Raw genomic sequence first — 8550 nt, forward strand, 5'->3', positions numbered from 1 at the left:
TAGCATATAGGGAGTTGCCCCGGTTGATGTGCGGACTGTGGTGCGATACCCCAACAGAGCAAATGATAGCTTTTCGTGCCATTGCTTATGCTTCTCTATTATTTTCCTCAATATCTTCTTGATGTTCTTGTTAGCGGCTTCTACAGCTCCATTCATCTGAGGCCTGTAGGTTGTGGAATTCTTGTGCTTAATCTTGAAGGTTTCACACATGGCCTTCATTAAGTCACTGTTGAGGTTGGAGCCATTATATGTAATGATTGACTCTGGAATCCCGAACCGACAGATGATACGGTCGCGGACAAAGTCTGCCACGACTTTCTTAGTTACTGCTTTGTAAGATGCTTCTTCGACCCATTTGGTGAAATAATCGATTGCTACTAGGATAAACCTGTGCCCGTTGGAAGAGGCAGGCTCGATTGGTCCAATGACATCCATTCCCCAAGCAGCGAACGGCCACGGCGAGCTTGTTTCATTAAGCTCATTTGGAGGTACCTTTATCATGTCTGCATGTATCTGGCAGCGGTGGCATTTTCGGACATACTGAATGCAGTCCGTTTCCATAGTCATCCAAAAGTAACCAGCTCGGAGGATCTTCATTTCTAAGACAAAACCGTTCATATGTGGACCACAGGTCCCTACGCGGATTTCCTCCAGTAACTTAGATGCTTCCTTTGCGTCGACACACCTTAATAATCCCAAATCGGGAGTCCTCCTATATAGGATTCCTCTGCTGTGAAAGAAGTTGTTGGATAACCTCCGAAGTGTGCGCTTCTGAATAGGATTTGCAAGCCCTGGGTATTCTCCCTTTGCTAAATACTCCTTGATATCATGAAACCAAGGCTTTCCGTCCGCCTCTTTTTCAACGTGGGCCCAATAGGCTGGCTGATCATGGATCTTTACTGGAATGGGATCAATTTGTCTGGATGCTGTATCATAGATGACAGGGTAGCCAATGCATCGGTGAACTCATTCTGGATTCTGGGAACATGTCGTAATTCTGTCTTTGTGAACCTCTTTCTCAACTCCTGCACGTGATGCAGATACGGGATTATCTTGGAGTTCTTGGCCGCCCATTCTTCTCGGACCTGATGTATGAGTAAGTCTGAATCTCCAATTACTAGCAACTCTTGTACGTTCATGTCAATGGCCATCTTGAGCCCTAGGATGCAGGCTTCATATTCGGCCATATTGTTGGTGCACGGGAACCTAAGTTTGGCAGACACCAGATAATGCTGACCGGTTTCTGATATTATGACTGCTCCTATGCCAACTCCTTTGAAATTTGCTGCTCCGTCGAAAAACATTCTCCAGCCATCATAGGATTCTGCAATGTCCTCCCCTATGAATGATACCTCTTCGTCAGGAAAATACGTCTTCAGGGGTTCGTATTCTCCATCCACGGGGTTTTCAGCAAGGTGATCTGCTAGTGCCTGTCCCTTGATTGCTTTTTGAGTTACGTAGACAATGTCAAATTCACTCAACAGGATTTGCCACTTGGCTAGCTTGCCAATGGGCATGGGCTTCTGAAATATGTACTTTAGAGGATCCATCCTTGATATGAGATATGTAGTATAGGCACAAAAGTAGTGCCTCAACTTCTGGGCCACCCAAGTCAGAGCGCAGCAGGTGCGTTCTAACAGAGAATACCGGGCTTCATACGGAGTAAACTTCTTGCTGAGATAATAGATGGCCTGCTCTTTCTTTCCTATTTCATCATGCTGCCCCAGGACGCAACCGAAGGCACCATCTAACACTGCGATGTAAAGTAGCAAAGGCCTACCTGGCTCAGGCGGGACTAAGACTGGTGGTGTCGACAGGTATTCCTTGATCCTGTCGAAAGCTTTCTGGCATTCATCGGTCCACTTGGTGGCAGCATCCTTTTTCAACATCTTGAAGATCGGCTCACAGATAACTGTAGATTGTGCTATGAACCGGCTGATATAGTTAAGTCTTCCCAAGAAACTCATCACGTCCTTCTTGATCTTTGGCGGTGGCAATTCTTGAATGGCTTTGATCTTTGACGGATCCAGTCCTATTCCCCGGCGACTCATAATGAACCCAAGCAATTTTCCAGCTGGAACCCCAAATGCACAGTTTGCAGGATTCAGTTTCAGGTAGGTTGTACCTTTGTAATCTATTGAAAAACTTCCTCAAGTCTTCCATGTGATTAATGGCCTTCTTGGACTTGATGATAACGTCATCCATGTACACCTCAATCTCCTTGTGTATCATATCATGAAAAATGGTGGTCATAGCCCTCATGTAGGTGGCCCCTGCATTCTTTAACCCAAACGGCATCATCTTTTAGCAGTACATTCCCCACGGTGTAATGAAAGCCGTTTTCTCAGCATTTTCTTCATCCATCCAGATCTGATGATACCCAGCGAAGCAATCTACAAATGATTGTAGTTCATTCTTGGCGCAATTGTCGATCAGGATGTGTATGTTTGGCAAGGGGAAGTCGTCTTTCGGACTGGCCCGATTGAGATCCCGGTAGTCGACACAGAATCTAACCTTCCCGTCCTTCTTTGGCACTGGCACAATGTTAGCTAACCATGTCGGGTATTCTACTACCCTAAGAACCTTGGCTTTGACCTGCTTGGTGACTTTTTCCTTGATTTTCAAACTCATATCCGGCTTGTACTTTCTGAGCTTCTGTTTTACCGGTGGACACGTCGGATCGGTTGGCAGTTTGTGAGCCACAATAGACGTGCTCAGGCCCGTCATGTCGTCATATGACCGAGCGAATATATCCTCCTATTCTCTTAGAAATTCTGTGTAGTCCTTCTTTTCTGACGACGATAAGTGAATGCTGATTCATGTTTCTTTAACATTCTCTTCATCCCCCAAGTTAACAATTTCAGTCTCGTCCAGGTTGGACTTCGGCCTGTTTTCAAAATTCTCGACTTCCTTAACAATCTCTTCCGATATGTCATATTCCTCTGAATCCATGTCTGTTTGTTGCGTTGTCTCATTGTATGTCACAGTCATTGGTTCATCAAGTAATAGTAATGTTGTATAAGTAAAGTAATGAGAGAAAATAATAAAAGTGTTGATTTATAGGGAAAATCGAAATGTTTTGATAAATTCCATAACTGTTTTGAACATTGAAGATCTTATTGTGGAAATTTAAAATGCGAAAGAAAAACAAATAAAACTAAAAGATAGTGCATGATGCTTGTTCAGCCTTGCTACCCCGAGGCTCGCCGGGCTCTGGTTGTCCTGATGGTCCAATTCTTGTGATGTGCCCCTCTGGATCTTGTGAAGTAAGATGATGATGCCAGAGTGCACGAACTAACCTTTTGGGGAGGGGAATAATAAAAAACAAAAATTAAACAAAAGGTAACCAAGTTAGTGAGGATCATAAAGAAAGTTGCAATATTTAAACACATAGTACATGAACATAAAGCGTGTCCTAATTTGGGAACCTCGTTGTGCCCGAGGTGGGCCTAGTGACAAGTTGATTTGGAGAACTTAGGATGCTAAATGCCTCATTTTATTGATAAAAATAGACGAATCCCAAATTGACAGGAAATAAAAATCACTAATGCCCATTGGCCTTATTATATTTTATAAAGGGCAAAGAAAAATTCCTATCCACTTGGTCCCAGAAGGACCTTCCCCAGATTCGCATCCCTGGCTCCGTAGAACAGCTTTCCCAACTCGCGAAGTCCCAGCAATAGGTATGCCCTGGCTAAATATTCCCCTTCACCTCTTAGCCTCTTGATAATCTTCGACCCTTTTGAGAACTAGAGTGTAAACCTTTCCATTGTCTTAGCAACCTTAGGTGGATGTTGGTGACCATGTCGAATCTGGGGACTTCGTACCTCATATTCCTGCAAGGCAAATAAGGTTAGGCCCTTACCCCCACCAGACTCGACTATTTAATATCAACAATTAGCATGACGCATTTTTAGTTCTCCAAATAAATGCACAAAACGTGGTGATGTCCGTTTGGGTTTAGGGAAACCCAGTGGACTTTGGACAAGGCTATCATAAAGAGTCACTATGCGGACAACATAACTGACTCGGCTAGGTTTGATCATGATGCATGCACAGTTAAACAGAGTAAGGTTTCTATGGGGTTTTAGACTGGTACCCTTGAGCGGACAACTCAAGGGGGAAAGGCACAGAACCGTCGACTACACCGTTGATCAACTGGTTTTACCGCATATATGCCTTTTCCGGATTTAGGGGGTGATAATATCGGAAGAGCGCAACCACTCATTATAAGCATTGCTATAGGATTTGTTTGGCACGAGTGGGATATGAGGTTGAGCATGATTATGCAACAATTAAAGACACGTTGTCACGTATTTGCACGTTCAAGAAAGCAGTAAATACAACAGTTTCATAATTTAAAGCGGAAATGAAGGAAAGCAGTAAGGAAAGAAACAAAAAGAGACAAGTCAGTTTTGTAGTTGAAAAGGAAATTGAATGCTTAAAAGAAATAAACAAATAATTACGCGTAAAGAAGCATAAATTCACAGTAATAGCCTGAAATGGTAAAAGCCTAAAAATTTCCCCAGCAAAGTCGCCATGCTGTCGCGCCCCCTTTTTCTCGCGAAATAGAGTTTATGACATTTGGGAGGACAACTCATTCCTTTTGGGAATTGGGTTTACTTTGAAGAGTCGCCACCTAATGATCAGGGTGCATTAGGACACCAAGGAGATTTGATTTGAGTAACCAGAGATAGGGTAAGAGCTTGAAATTATTCTAAAGGAAAGGTGTTAGGCACCCCTCAGAATCTACTAGTGTGGTTCCCAGCCAGACTATTATTGTGAATTTGGGTACAATTAGCATACAAGCAAATAGGGCTCAAATAAGAGGGGATTTCATCACATAAAGGTTTGAAAGTAAACAAGGTTTGAAAGAATAATTAGAAAAGCTAATTTTAAAAAAAAACAAAGAGTTAACAAATTAAAAATAAAGAATAAAGGGAGAGGGGTCCTAGGTTTATTAATAATATGGATCACCCCACACAATGCCCGGTAATCACTCCTCAATGAGGGGCTACACGTGACATTATCGCGTGGTCATCATATCCATATCTACCCTTCCCACCCCGTTAAGGTATTAAAGCACGGAATGGTCTCGTTTACATATTGCATGCTATTACCCGTCCCAACCCTATCAGTCCCGGAGGTATTAGGACTACTAATCCTAAAGGGAAGGGATGTTAGGTTATTTGTGGTTTCAAAGGGGAAAATTCTAAGGCGACATACAAAACACGTATAACAAGTTGGGGGAAAGCACATAACAAGCAACAGCTCAAATATACCCCCTTTCAACAAAGAAATACGTAATTAGCATGACTTACACGTACTGTTTAGGGTCTAATTGAATACTAAACGTGAAATAACTTAAAGGTTGAGGCAGACTGATTTATTATATAATTCAGATAAGAAGCCCGAATCAGGCCTACCTGCTGGTTGTAATTAATAGAACTGATTCAGTTTAGAACTTTTACCCTAAGGCTTGCCTAAGTGTTGGACAAGGATCCTATAGGCGTGGTATCTATTGAATTCAGAAAGAAACGAAGTAACAGGGTTTGAAGTGAACTGGACACATACTGATTAAAAGAGGAATCAGATTGTTAAAAGAAAGGCCATTTTTTAACGAAGATTATAAGTTCTACAGCTAATAGTACCTGTTGTTGCTGATTTTAGTTCCATATGTGAATGAGGCGATTCAGATTCGATTAGGAATTCCTATAGACATGCTTTCTACGCGTAGTTGATTTGAACGTGGTATAAAATGCAGAAGACTCGTTTTAAACTTATGAACATGATATCTAGGTGGTGAATTTTGTTTAAGACCTATGAACATGATATCTAAGTGCAGAATTTATTTAGGACCTATGAACATGATATCTAGGTGCGAAATTTTTTTAAGACCTATGAACATGATAACAGAAATTTATTTAAGACCTATGAACATGATATCTAGGTGCGATTGAACGTACAGATTTAGATAATCCTGTAAGCATGATTTCTATACGAATGTAGTAGTCCTATGATCATGATTTCTATGTGAATGATGGATATACAGAATTCAACTGACCTATAGGCATGATTTCTATGTGCATATGCAGAATTCAAAATTCCTATAGGCATGATAGCTGCCCTTTTTGCATACATAGTTACCCGTCCCTTTTCACTAACCATCTCCAAGAGTTTATTACAAGTTATTACAGCCCAGAATAAAGTAAAAATACATCAGAAAACAAATAAATAAAAGTACAACCAAGGAGAGCCTGATTCAGACTTCATGTTTGAAATATGAGGTAAACCAACTCCAGGAGATCATGATCCAAAGCCTTTCTCTCATTTAAGTGTGTCAAAGTTCCATAAGAGCCTCGAAGGGACTCCGGGCAATGCTCACACCCAAATGTATTATTAGATTGGGACAAGTGCAATGTGGAAAGGTCAGCCCTCAAGTGTCCAAGTTTAGAGGGAACTCAAAGGGTCCCAAGGCAAGGCTCACAAGGGGGGGGGGGAAATTAAAGACTAAGAAAGTGTGCAAGTGCAGAATATAGTGCTAAAAGGAAAAAAAGAAGAGGAGATCAGCTACAGGTAAGCACACACAAGGGAATTCAGGGGAAAAGAGCTTGTTACTTAGGCAAAGGCAGGCTTTTAGGCATGGCCAGCAATGGGGAGTGCTAGCACACCTATAAGCCTGCCAGAACACATACTGTCAGAGGCTAGGATCCCCAGGGGATCAAGTTCAATTCATGGACAATAACTTGCATACTTCCATGCCTCAAACCATAGCTTAAACACATAGGGGGCAGGGCTTTGGGATTCATAATGGAACAGGCAGAAAGAAATCAACAATCTAGAATGAGCGTTGAACTATACATAAGCAGTGAATAGGGATACCAAAAGCAGTAAATAAACACATTGTTGTGGTGCTGAAACTTAAATTAGGACATACCAGTTTCAAAGAAGCAAATAAAGAAAAGTAGGCAGTAGGTCTTGTAAACAGGCCACAGTACAAGCAACAAAAAAGAGAATACTTTTGGAGTGTAAGTGTAAGTTTTTTTTGAAAGACTACCAGTGATTCCTTATATCAATGAAAAGGTCGTGTATTTATAGTGTGAAAAACAGGCAAAAATAAGGTAAGAAAACAATTAAGGAACTGGATATCAATTAAGAATCAAGACTTCCTTTAGTTAAGGGATTCAGACTCAAACGAGAAAACTATTTAAGCAAAGAAATCAAATAAGCATCTTGTGCAAAGTAGGCAATTAGGGGTAAATACATAGGAGTTTAATTAAGGGAAGAAGTTTGAAGTACACGGTTAAAACAAATAAGGCAAGAGTTAACCAATATACAGTAAATCAAGGGGTCAGAGATTTTGTAAATATTGATCCATGAATGAACCAAGCCAGAAAGCTAAGGAGAGTTTTGACTCAAATCGAGTAACAGGGAAATCAGCAAACAAGGAAAGAAAATCAATTAAACTTATACAAAAAGGGAGTCTGAAATCAATCAAAATTGAAAGCCATTTTTAGAGGGAGGTTCAGCACATATAAAGAGCATACAAAGTATTAGGCATACGCAGCTAGGTTTAGGACACAAAAGAAGAAGTGTCATGCAATTGTAAAATCAGTAAAAGAGAAATAGTATCAAATAGCATACAAGGGTCCAGCACAAAGTCCTTAGAAGAGTTTTAGTAGAAAATCAGAATTGCTTAAAGAAACAGAGATTTCCAGACTTAGTTAACAAATTCAGAAAACTCGAAGTAGGTCCAAAAGAGTTAGGTTTTCTGAAATCAAACAAACTCAAAGATGAAGAGCAAGCAAATCACGTAGCCAAGGGTCTCAAAACTCGGATGAACCCCAAATTTAGGGTTCTTGCCATTAACCGAGTGTAGAGACGAAAGGACAAGTGATTAAGGGAAAAGATACTAATTGAAACAGGTTCAGAGGTCTCAGAAAGGAACTGAGATCTTTAGCATGCTCTTTTAGTAGTAGGAACTCATGATAAGCATAGTAAAAGAACAACATGCGAAACCAGTAGAAGAACTAGTATAAGAAACAAATAGGAACATGGTGAAAAATCTTAACAAGAACACAGTAGGAGAAAACAAGGTAGACGGAACGCACAAAGAACACAGTAGAAGCAACTGATAAGAACATGGTAGAAGAACTTTAACAAGAACACAGTAGGATAAACATGGTAGAAGAAACACACAAGAGAAAAGAAAATCAGAGAAGCACACAAGAGAAAAAGAAAATTAGAGAAACATAACTCAAAAATCCTAGATCGGAAAAATAAAGGTTTTGAAACCATGGTTTTAAAAGAAATATCAAGAAGTCGTTTTAAAAGTTTAGGGAAAACCTGGATTTAGAACAGATCTAAAGAAATCATAAGAACCACAGAAGCTAGTGTTTCAGAGGAACCCAAACGGTGAGAAAGACTTGGATCGTTGTTGATCTAACAAGGAGTAGGCGAAGCCAGGCTCGAAACAGACATGGATTGCCGGAGCGAGGTCGGAGATGGCCATAAACCTTGAATCGAACCAGGTCTGGATGAATCTTCTTC

This window comes from Nicotiana attenuata, chromosome 1 (genome assembly GCF_001879085.1).
Source record: "Nicotiana attenuata strain UT chromosome 1, NIATTr2, whole genome shotgun sequence".
Classification (NCBI taxonomy): Eukaryota; Viridiplantae; Streptophyta; class Magnoliopsida; order Solanales; family Solanaceae; genus Nicotiana; species Nicotiana attenuata.